Consider the following 12,460-nt stretch of genomic DNA (forward strand, 5'->3'; position numbering starts at 1 on the left):
GTATCATATGTGAACACATTTGGAAAACACAAACATTTCACATGGCTTCTGGCAAGCACCATGGTGGTAATCCCATCCTTGGGAATTTCGCACAAGGTGATTGTTAAAACAATGAAAGATCTCAGTGAGCCAGGATGTTTATCTAGTGTTGCCATGGCAAAAAACCAGAAGCCCAGTGTAGTGACCTGATGGTTGTTTTCTATGTTCTGGGCAGGCCTTCTTATTCCTCTTTATCTGAAACCAACTGGCCCTATAATCACCCTAGCCACAGGTATGGGCATGTGACCAGGCCTGGCCAATTACAATTCATAGTCATCCTAACAACGTGATTGGCCCAGTGAGTGGGCATGTGACTCAACAGAGCCACCCACAGCCCTCCTCTGGGATTGCCCTCTCGATGCTTCTTCTACTGCAGTCCTAAAGCTGGGGCTGCCAGTGGCCATGATTGCTGTCTGGTGAGGGAGACCTGCCTGCAGTAGGAAAGAAAGAGACTAATCTTCAAAGAGAAGCAGAGAGAGAGAGAGGACCACAGAAGAGATGGGCAGAGAGGAAGGGGGTTGGTTCTTTTTAGTCCCTGGTTTCAGACCCTAGTTCTGGGAGTTACTCCTGCTGTCTTTCCAGAGCAGAAACCAGTAAATTCTACCACCACCACCCATGAACACACACACCAATTTGTTTTTGCTGAAGCTGATTTGAATAGGGTTTCCCTTATTTGCAACCGAAACAGTCTGGATGTTCAAAGCAAAGAAGAGAAATCATGAAAAAAATGGTGTTTCCGACAACCCAGTCTGGCAGGCAGGCAACAAGGTATATGGTGTGGCAGAAGCCTCAGCTGTATGGGGTGCAGGAGTCATAGCTTTGAAAAATTATATGTGCCTATAACAAAGGCTTTCAAATGGAACAGCTGAAAATAAAATCCTGGTGTTAAGATGGTGTGATTATCATCAGGCCTTTTTATTTTTGAAAATCTTATTGCTGGTTGTTAGGACACTGTTTTTAATGGCTTTGAAAAAGTAAATCCATCGCATACAGAGACAAAGGGTGGGGGTTGAATTATATGTTCATGGTCAGACTAACCTGGGGTTTGTATATAATATTTGATAATATAAAAAATAGTTCTCAGGACTTCCCTGGTGGTGCAGTGATTAAGAATCCACCTGCCAATGCAGGGGACATGCGTTCGAGCCCTGGTCCAGGAAGATCCCACATGCCGCGGAGCAACTAAGCCCGTGCACCACAACTACTGAGCCCACATGCCACAACCACTGAAGCCTGTGCGCCTAGAGCCCATGCTCCACAACAAGAGAAGCCACTGCACTGAGAAGCCTGTGCACCACAACAAAGAGCAGCTCCCATTCGCCACAACTAGAGAAAGCCCGTGTGCAGCAACAAAGACCCAATGCAGCCATAAATAAATAAAAATAAATAAATAAATTTATATTAAAAAATAGCTCTCTCTCAATGGCTGAATGGATAAACAAGATGTGATATATACATAAAATGGAATATCCGTCAGCCTTAAAAGGGAAGGTAATTATGGCACATGCCACAAGATGGATGGACCTAGAAGACATTATGCTGAGTGAAATCAGCCAGTCACAAAAGGACAAATACGATGTGATTCCACTCATACGAGGTACCTAAAGGAGTCAAATTCATGGAGACAGAAAATAGTTCTGGTTTTCAGGAGTTTGGGGGCAGTGAGTGGGGGGTGGGGGATTGTTTAATGAGTGCCGAGTTTCAGTGTTACAAGATGACAAAAGTTCTGTGGATGGATGGTAGTATAATAACATGAATGTACTTGATGCACTATATACTTTGAAATGGCTAAAATGGTAATATTTATCCTATGTTATATTTTACCACAATGAAAAATAAATACTTTAAATTTCAAAATTACCTGCTGTGTGATGCTGGGGCTGGAGCCCCATAAACCCCATTTCTGCGTTACTAGCTGCTCTGGGTTAGACTTTGCCAATAAGCAGGATGAGGCTAGAGGGACACCACAGGGCTGGAGGAGGGAGAAAAGACTTGCTTCTTCATCTGTGTTCTCTGTAGCTTCCTGTGGCCTTCTTGCTCCCATCAGCGTCACCCAGCAATGATCCTTCACCTCAAGGCAGCAATTCCTCCCCGTGGCACCAGCCAGCACCTCCTTCTTGAGGCTCTAGGTCCCAGCCCCATAGGCCCTTCCCGCAACCTCAGAAACACCAGCTCCCGATGGCCAGCATCTCCTTCCCTGAAGTCTGAGTTCCTGTCCTTCCTGGCCCCTCTCTGCTCTCTGAGACTCAAGCCCCAGCTGAGCAGAGCTCCCTTCTCAAATACCTGAAGTGGAGCTCTGCAAGTCTTCTCCTCTATGTTTTCATCTTTAATAATTTCAGCCTCTTCTCTTTGTTCCCACAGCCCTGGGAGTGGTAGATACTTCCTACAAGTGCTACCGTCATTCTAAGAGTTCTTCTTATAACCTTTTAGTCACCCAGTTAATAACTTTATACCTAGTTAGCAATTCTTTATATTAAATTTTCTCTGTTAAAATAACTGGGGTGATTTCTGTCACCTGCCTGTCTCTGACCAACAGTTTTCAGTTTTTGAATATAATTACCAATGCTGCTGTGATCACCTTTGTTCATGTGTCCTGGTGCATGAGCCCTAGGATATACAGGTTTCCCCCCACTATCTGAAAGTAGAGCATTCCTATGAAACCTTTCACAAGCCGAAATTGTGCAAAGTGATAGAGCACTTACCTTAGGACACATCTTGCTAATGGAGGCACAAAATAAATTGAGATAAAGCACAGATGCTCACAGACACAGGTTAAAGCCAGGCCAAAGCTATGGTAGCTTGGTGCAGAAATGCTAAGCGCAGTTCTTGGGGAAGTAGGTTGGTGGTGCCACTCCCCCCGGGTGCTTGCTGCCTCTGTAATGGCTCACCCCAGATCAAACACTGAAAGCCATTTCAATTTTCACCTGTTTTTGTAAAAGTGAAAATCATCTTCGGCTTTCAGTTCATGAAAACAGGTACTAATGTAGCTCTTTAATAAAAGCAAAGCAGCGTAAAGTGAACTTTCAAAAAGCGACGGGTACCTGTAGAGCAAAGAGTTGAACTGGAGTTATGTGAATACTCAAGTTTACAAGAAACATGTTTTCCAGAGTGGGGTATTCACTTACACTCCCACAAGCCGTGTCCAAGAGCTCCTGTCGCTCCACATTCTCAGCAACACATGGTATTATCAATCTTCTTAATTTTTGCCAATGTAATGAGTGCAGAATGGTATTACACTGTGACCTGTGATCTTTTTTCCTTGGCTGTATCGGGTCTTAATTGCAGCATGCAGGATCTTTCATTGCGATGCGGGCTCTTTGTTGCAGCACATAGGATTCTCTCTAGTTGTGGTGTGCAGGTTTTCTCTCTCTAGTTGTGGTGCATGGGCTCCAGAGTAGGTGGGCTCTGTAGTTTGCGATACACAGGCTCTCTAGTTGAGGTGTGTGGGCTCAGCAGTTGTGGCCTGCTGGCTTAGTTGCCCCACAGCATGTGGGATCTTAGTTCCCCGACCAGGGATAGAACCCGTGTCCCTTGCATTGGAAGGTGGATTCTTTACCACTGGCCCACCAGGGAAGTCCCTACATTGTGATCTTAACTTGCATATACCTACAAATGTGGTTGCAACCTGAGTTTTAATTCCAGCTCCACCTATTACTTACTTTTTGATCTTAGATGAGTTACTCAACCTCTCTGAGCCTCATCTGTAAAAGAAGGGGTAATAGTAGTATCTACCTCATAGGACTATTATACATATTGTATAGGAGAATGCATATAACTCACTTTCCACAACACTTGGCATGGTAAAGGCTAATAAATGACAGCTTGTTATTATTGCTGCGTAATCACAAATATATTGATTTGTGAAACTATGACTATTACAAACAGACAAGCTTGTTCACAACTATCATTAGGAGAGAGATCTGCCTGGCCATGCAAAGTAGCAATGACATGGGTTTCCCACGCCCAGTGCCAACAACCAGCACCCCCTGCCTCGCCTAGCTCCCCGCACCAGGGCTCCCAGACCAAAAACATCCGCCGATTCCCCCTCTACCAATCTGGGAAGATAAACCTGCCCCTCTGCTGGGGTATTTGCCATTTTACAGACCCCACCTCTGGAACCAATGTTCAGTTCCTGATCCCAGGTTAGAAGAAACTCAGACTGAGCCCAGATGCTGGGGGACAAGGGTGTTGGAGTGGAAATGACATCCTCAGTGTGGGTTCCTAGAGGACTGGGTTATAGATCGTGTTCATCCAGCATAGCCAGCGAGCACCAGAGGGAGCCTGTGGGTCACGGTCACAAAGGCAAGTCCGGGGTCTTCTCTGCTGAGGCAGCGTAAACAGGACTATACACCCAAACCTCGCATCCAGAGGAGAGAAGGGGACACAGATGGGGAAAGGACTGATGAGGTCAGAAGCTTAAAAATTAGGAGCAGAAGAACAGTTCAAGATGTGATACCTATTGTCAGGGCAGGCAGTTCAGGACTCACACTGTGACTAACCAGAAGGGATCAGAGGCTCACTTTTACCTGGGGCCAGCGTCCAGCCCTGGGCCACGCGTGATGCCTTGCAGAACGTGTTCTGGCTGGTGTGTAACAAAATGCTCCCAAACCTAAAACAAAAACAGTCACTTCATTATTGCAACAACCATTCATCATTGCAGTAAATCACACTTCCCACGGTTCTGGGGAATGACTGGGCTCAGCTGGGTGGTTCTTGCTTTTGGTGTCTCAAGTGGCTGCAGTCAGAAGGCATCCAGTTTGATTCATCTCAGAGGCTTAGTCACATGTCTGACAGTGGATGCTGGCTGTTACTTGGGATCTTAACAGAGGCTGTCAGCTGAAACAGCTACCCCTCCGTGTGGCCTAGGCTACCTCACAGCAGTGGCTGGTGCCAAGAACAAGCATCTGAAGAGAACCAAGAGGAAGCTGTATGACTTTATGACTGAGTCTTGGGGGTCACACAGTGTCATATCCATTGCACCCTTTGCAGCAGAAGCCAGGCACCAAGGCCAGCTCATATTCAGGGGGAAGAGAATTAGACCATCTCTTGATGGGAGGAGCATAAAAGATTTGCAGACATGTTTTAAAGCCACCATACCATGTAAGACGGAATAGGTTTCCAGTGTGGCACACCAGCTGCAAGGAATAGGCACTGACTCAGGTGGGGCTTATTGTAAACTCAGGCAGAATGATAAGACAGATAGAATCTCATCAAAAGAGCAGGAACTCCAGGAGATGAAGGGTAGATCTGCATCTACAGGAATTCACTCCATTGCTCCAGCACTACTGTGTTTCAATGTGTTGCTGAGAGGTGGGCTCAGCTCTGTTGCTGAGATTTCAGGGCCTCAAAACGATCAAGGTCCAATCTTGGCTCACACTACATGTCCTATGCCCCGGTGTGTCTATGTAGGTGTGGGTCAGGGAAGGTACACCTGCTTGGGGACCCGCCACCATCTGTGATGTCACCAGATGCTGCAACAGGGAAGATACATTAGGAGAGTCACGCACTGTCTCTTCCACACTTTAGCCAGGCAGTGATGTGTGTCCCTTCTGCCCACAGCCCATCAGCTAGAATTAGTCACATGGTCTGTCCCAGCAAAGGGGGGTTGCTGGGAAATGTGAGGCGTGGAGGAGAGTCTGGCGAGCATCACTGTGTCAGACACATGCTCCATTCTCTCTCAACAGACTGGCTTCCTCAGCATGTCAGAGTGGGTCCTCATCAGTCTCCACAACCACCCCAGAAGCTCCTTGGGTGCACACAAGGAATGCAGACACCCTGGCCCACCCAGGTTTGCTGAACCAAAGCCTCTGAGCTGGGGTCAGGGAATTGAGTTTCTCCCCCAGCGGAAGGCTAAGAACCAGGGAATGAGGGCTGTTCTGCCATCTGTCCTACCTCCCAGCTTCAGCTTCCTTTAACGATGTCTGGGCTTTGCTTTCTGGTCTTCTTTCTGCGTATTTTTATTTTCCACTCCCACTGCTAAAGACTTCGCTCTCCTGCTATTTCCCTACGCCAAAGTCTGTAGAGAGGGAATATGACAGATCAGCTCAACGTTTGACACCTGAACACATCATAGGTGGTTAGTATAAGGTACGTTTGTTTTCTCCTCCCCCTCCTCTTCTTCTACCTCTTCTCCTTCATCATCATCATCAATACACAAGTAACATAATGCAGTGATTAAGGACCTTGACACTAAGCTGCCTGGGCTTGAATCCCGGGTCTGTTACTTATTATCTCTGTGACCTTAAGAACATAACAACTTTTTTTTTTTAACCTCCATTTATTCCTCTATAAAGTGGGGACACAACAGAAATTACCTCATATAGCTATTGAGCAAATGCGATGAGTCAACATGGTCCTGTCACATCAATCTCAGCTATTATAATTAATAATAACAGCTTCCGTTTTTAAGCTCAGGATAGTGTAGTGGCTGTAAGTACAGCCTGGAGCCTCACAGCCAGTGTTCAAATCCCAGCTCTACCACTTTCTAATTGTGTGCCCTTGGGCAAGTCATTAAACTCCCTGTGCCTCAGTTTCATCATCTACAGAATGGGAATAATAATATACCTACCTCCTAGGTTGTTGTGAGGAACAATGAATTAATACATGTAAAATGTTTACAACAGTGCCAGTCACCTATAAGGGCTGTGTACTGCTGTGTAAGCTACTCATTTTCATTATCAATCATTTACCCTAACTACCAGCACCATATCAAACATTGTAAAGATCTTGTTGTACTGAACCCACTCAACAGCTCTGCAAGGACGATATTATATCTCCTTTTTATGGATGAAGGAATTGAGTTTTAGTGCCCAAACTAAGTGGCCCAAAATAACACACTGAGTAAATCTCATATCTATCTTCTGCCTAAGCAGAGCTCTGACCCACAGTATAGTGGTGCTCTTCTGATCAGCAGCAGTAGAGGGAGGGGTGCCGTGGGAAAGAGGATGCAGAGATGCCGTGTTCACATGCCCAGGCTCCCCACCCCTCGCCACTCTTTCTGGCAGAGTCTGGGGCAAGACAGTCTCTGTGTGTGTGAAAGGAACTCAAAGACATCTCTAGACAACACTCCATGGTTGGTGAGCAGACCCAGAGCCTGGGTGTCCCCAAAGTGCACCCCCTTCCCTGCTCCCAGCATGTCTTGAACCCAATTCATAGGTGGGATTTCTGCCCTGCTTCTGCCTGCCCTGCCTCTGCCCCCTGGTCACAGTTCTGCTCCTGTTTCACTGGGCCAAAATCAAGGTGTGGGCCAGACTGCACTCCCTTTGGAAGCTCTAGGGGAGAATCTGTTCCCGATCTTGTCTAGCTTCTGGTGGCTGCTGGCATTCTTTGACTTGAAGCCACACCTCTGCCCTCTGCTCTGTGTGTGTAAAATCTCCCTTTGCCTTCCTCTTACTGAGGATATATGCAATTGCATTTAGGGCCCACCTGATAATCCAGGATAATCTCTCCATCTCAAGATCCTTAACTTAACCACATCTACAAAGGACTCCCCCATTTCCATATAAAATAACATTCACAAGCTCCAGGGATTAGGATGTAGGGGCCATTTTTCCACCTACCAGAGTAGGTGATCAGCAAAAAGGAATTTCCTTCTCATTCCTGCTGGAAGTCATTCTTTGGCAACGTGCATGGCTAAGAAGAATTTTGTACAGCTGGGAATAACCATTGGCCCTGTCAGAAGAAGGAGGACGCATGCTTGTTGAACATGGGATATGCATGGGTACCATAGCATACCACCTGGCTAGGAAGTACCTGTCAATATTCCCATTTGACAGAAAGGAAACTGAGACCCAAAGAGCAAGTGGTCAAAGAAGAAAAAGCAGGCCTGCTGAAAGCAAATGAAACTGGTGGTTCAGACTTTGGTTTCTGATAAACTGTGTTCCTTATCCAGTGCTATCAAAGATAGGGTAACTACTTGGTGATGGGCGCCACCTGGTGTCCACGCAGAGTAACTCTTCTGGGAACCAGCCTGCTCTGCGTTGTGGGACAGGCTTCCTTCTTCACTGCCTGCTTTCCTACTGTGGGACAGGTTATTGGGGGAGCTGGGGATGATGAGACTTTCTGGCCCTGGAGATCTAGTTCAGCTCTGCCACTGACTGAATGACCTGGGGCAAGTCACTTCTCCTCTTCTGAACCTTAACTTTAAAATGAAAATGACACCTCTCAGAGCTGTGGTGAGATCTTGGGAAAGTGCTTCGTAAATGGAATAAATGGAGGCGATGAAAAGAAGCATTATCTGCAATAAAACAGGTCTGGATTCATTTGGAAAAATACTTATTGTGCACCTGTTGTATGCCATGCACTGATCTATATGTGGGTATGTAAGAACAAATAAAACAGACAAAAATCATGTTTCCCTGTAGCTAACATTCTAGCATTCTGATTTCTGAGTCATTCATTTATTAATTTATCTACAAATAGTTTTCTGGTACTACTGTGTGCCAGGCACTTTCCTAAGCAATGGGCATAGAGGGGCTCCAGTACGGCTAGAGCATAGGGAGCAAGAGCACAGGGTTGGGCAGAGATAGGGCCAGGTTTCACAGGACCTGATGCTTATAAAACTTAGCGTATTCTTTTCTTAAAGAAAAAAAATACAAGGTCATAAATACAGAACTATGTTAGAAAGCGAAATTGTTTTTAGACTGACATAAAATAACAAATAATAACATTTTAAAAGCTGACAAAAATCATAACATATGAAAATATAGGATAATATTTTTATTAATTAGCTGCCACGATATGGTTCTACAATAATTTTTTCTCTACATTTTTTGCTGTATATTCTTTGACCATATAGTCATAAGACAATGATTTTGTTGTCTTTTTATAAAAATATAAAGATGATAATTTAGTGATAGTTTAAACAATTGTCTTTAAGTTGTAAAGCTTAATGCCATGTAAATTCTTAGGATTATGGTCAAATTTGAGAAAATCTCTAAATTTCTTTAATACATGAGCTATAAATCTTTTTACACAGTAATTAAGCTTAAATACCTTTTGGGTTGACAGCACATTAACTAGTTTTATTGTCAGCATCCCCATGTGGTGGCATAATATGAATTCTACATTCTCTTCATCCATGTCAATATTTCATGTCAAATAAATGATATTTGAATCCTTCCCTAAATGTATTCACTCCTTTTAATTAGATTATCACAACAATCTACAAGTCTATTCATTACTTCGATTTGAAATGTATCTATTCCTCTTGCGGCTTCCCTGGCAGTGCAGTGGTTAAGAATCCGCCTGCCAATGCAGGGGACCTGGGTTTGAGCTCTGGTCCTGGAAGATCCCACATGCCGAGGAGCAACTAAGCCTGAGTGCCACAACTACTGAGACTGTGCTCTGGAGCCCTCAAGCCACAACTACTGAGCCCATGTGCTGCAACTACTGAAACCCATGTGTCTCGAGCCCATGCTCTGCAACAAGAGAAGCCACCACAGTGAGAAGCCTTCTCACTCCAAAAAAGAGTAACCCGCTGCTGGCTGCAACTAGAGAAAGCCTGTGCGCAGCAACAAAGACACAATGCAGCCAAAAATGAAAATAAATAATAAAAATAATAAATTTAAAAAAATAAAGAAATGTATCTATCCCTGTTAATGAATTACAGTTGCCTTTTGGTATCTGTGGGGCAATTATTCCCCCACAGATACCAAAATCCACAGATGCTCAAGTCCCTTATGTAAAACGACATAATATTTGCATATAACCTACTCACACCCCTCCATACTTTAAATCATCTCTAAATTACTTATAATACCTAATACAATGTAAATACTATGTAAATAGTTATAAATACAATATAAATGCTATGTAAATAGTTGCCACTGTGTGGCAAATTGAATTTTTGCTTTTTGGAAATTTCTGGAAATTTTTTTCAAATATTTTTGCCGAGGTTGGTTGATTCCATGGATGCAGAACCTGTGGCTATGGAGGGCCTACTATACTACTTTTTTAATGCTCTACAGGCCATTTCATCTGTAAGATATTGCTAGGGCAGAAATGCTGAGTAAGGCATGACAACACAATAAGATCATATAACACTCAAATTCCTTCATGGACATACTCACTGTTTACAGTTTGCCATATCCCTACAAACATAGGATCTCAATATCTTCTAGCTTGTGCAATTCCTGTTAGAAAGGAAGAAAAAACATCCAGTGCACTTTTTAATTGTACAGGCTGTACTGCCAAATATACTTCTGCTTTTAACCAGGCTTTGCTGGGAACCAAGTCCTCTGCATATAGTTTAATATGTCTGATGATCAGGAGAACTTTCTGTAGACTAGCCCTGGCACTCTATGTTTCAAACCTTGTTTCCCACTTGTACAAACCTCTGATACTGGGCACTAATACAACATGTGGCTCTATACTTTCCTGTCACAGTGCAGCGTGAGTCAGCACAGTGGACAACAGGGGTATTCCTGGAAGCCATTCCTACACTGAGATGCACAGCAATGACACAACTATAGATGAAAGCGACTGTGAACCATATAAAAGGATCCTTCTTGTCCTAGTCTGTTCGGGCTGCTATAACAAACTACCATAGACTGGGCGGCTAAACAGCAAACATTTGTTTCTCACAGTTCTGGAGGCTGAGAAGTCTAAGATCAAGTTGCCAGCAGATTTGGTGTCTGGTGAGAATCTGCTTCCTGGTTCATAGACAGCTGTCTTTTTGCTGTATCCTTAAATGACAGAAAGGTTGAAAGCTCTGCTTTGTAAGGGCACGAATCCCCTATTATTAGCCCATCAGTGTGGAGCCCTCATGACCTAATTACCTCCCAAAGGCCCCATCTCCCAATGCCATCACAGTGGGGATTCGGATGTCAACATATGAATTTGGGGGCATTCAGTCCATAACACCTCTGAACCTAAATTAATATACACCTGACTCAACTCTGCCTTACCTGTATCCTTCAGGTACTTCATTGCCACAATATAGAATGATAAAGGGAGAGTTTAAAGACATCCATCTTAAAGGATTACAGTTAAATATCTTACTTCCGCAATATTTACAAAAACATATACCCAGGTGAACACATTGCTATGTTTATCCCAGGGCCTCGGAGGGGCCCATGTAGGCAAGGGCCCTGAAACTGAAGATTCACTGTAGTCAGGATAAATCCACCCACAGGACATGAAGCTAGAATAATAAGTAAGGGGGAGACTATGCAGGACGCTGTAGTTGTTAGGAGGGAGTTTGGTTTTATTCTAAGAGCAACAGCAGGACTTTAAAGGGGGAGACCCCTCCGGCATCAGTGTGGACAATGGGCTCAAGGGAGGCACGTGACATGAAGGAGATTGCTGAGGAGACTGTTGGAGCTTTTCCAAGAGGGAAGTGGCTTAGACCAGGGTGGAGAGGGTAGAGGCAGTGAGAAGTGGATAAAGTCTGATTTGAAGGTGGAGTGATGGGCTTGCTTATGGATTGATATTAAGGTAGAGGTGAGGTTTGCATCAAGGGCATCTCCCAGATGTCTGCCTGAGTGGTCACGGTGACATCATTCCCTGAGGTGGGAAAAAGGGAGCTAAACCCAGGTTGAATTCTGTCTCTACCATTCCCAACTACGTGACCCTGGACAGGTGGCTTCTCCTCTCCAGGCCATTTCCTCATCGCAAAGGTGGGGGGGGGTGTGGAATTATTAACTATCTTGTGAGGTTGGTTGAAGATTAAATAAGACAACCCATCAGCAAGGAGCCAGGGACCTTATCAATAACCTGTATATTGGATACCGTTGTTATTCCAAGATTTATCAGTATTTACTATGAACTTGAAGGGAGGAAACCAGCCTTGGATCCTTATGCTCTATGATTTTTCTTACTTTGTAGCAGTTGGCTTTAGCTATTGAAAGCTGTGACATTCCAGGCAGGAAACTTTTGCTGTCGCTTAAGGGCAGGTCAATGTGAATAATCTTTTTGACAACAATAATGATAGCTAACATTTACTGAGCATTTATTATTGCTAAGCTCTTTACATGCTTCATCTCACTCATCTCTTACAATACTCTATGGCACAGGTATTTTTATTATCATCATTTCCATTTTACAGATGAGAAAAACCGAGGTTAAAGAGATTTAATAACTTCTCCAGGGACCCCCCTGTGCAAGAGATGAGACACCATCCTGGTGATGTTCAGAGGCCAGGCCGAGCGGTCAGACGTTACCACCTCTCACAATTGTTTTGTAGCGGCCGGGTCCCAGGACAGGTGAGCTCCACTAGCGAGCTCCGCTTGAGAGACTGAGCGCCCCGCCCCCCCAACCCCGCCCCACTCCGGGTTCCTGCCCCGCCCCTGCTCCGCCCATACCTTGCCCCGCCCTAGGCCAGCCCACTGCCCTCTATAGCCCCGCCCCGCCCCAGCCCCCTGCCCCGCCCCAGCCCCCTGCCCCGCCCCGCCTGTCGCCCAGCCTCTCACTGCTCGACGCC

The sequence above is a fragment of the Hippopotamus amphibius genome, chromosome 12, assembly GCF_030028045.1.
Source record: "Hippopotamus amphibius kiboko isolate mHipAmp2 chromosome 12, mHipAmp2.hap2, whole genome shotgun sequence".
NCBI classification, from domain to species: Eukaryota; Metazoa; Chordata; class Mammalia; order Artiodactyla; family Hippopotamidae; genus Hippopotamus; species Hippopotamus amphibius.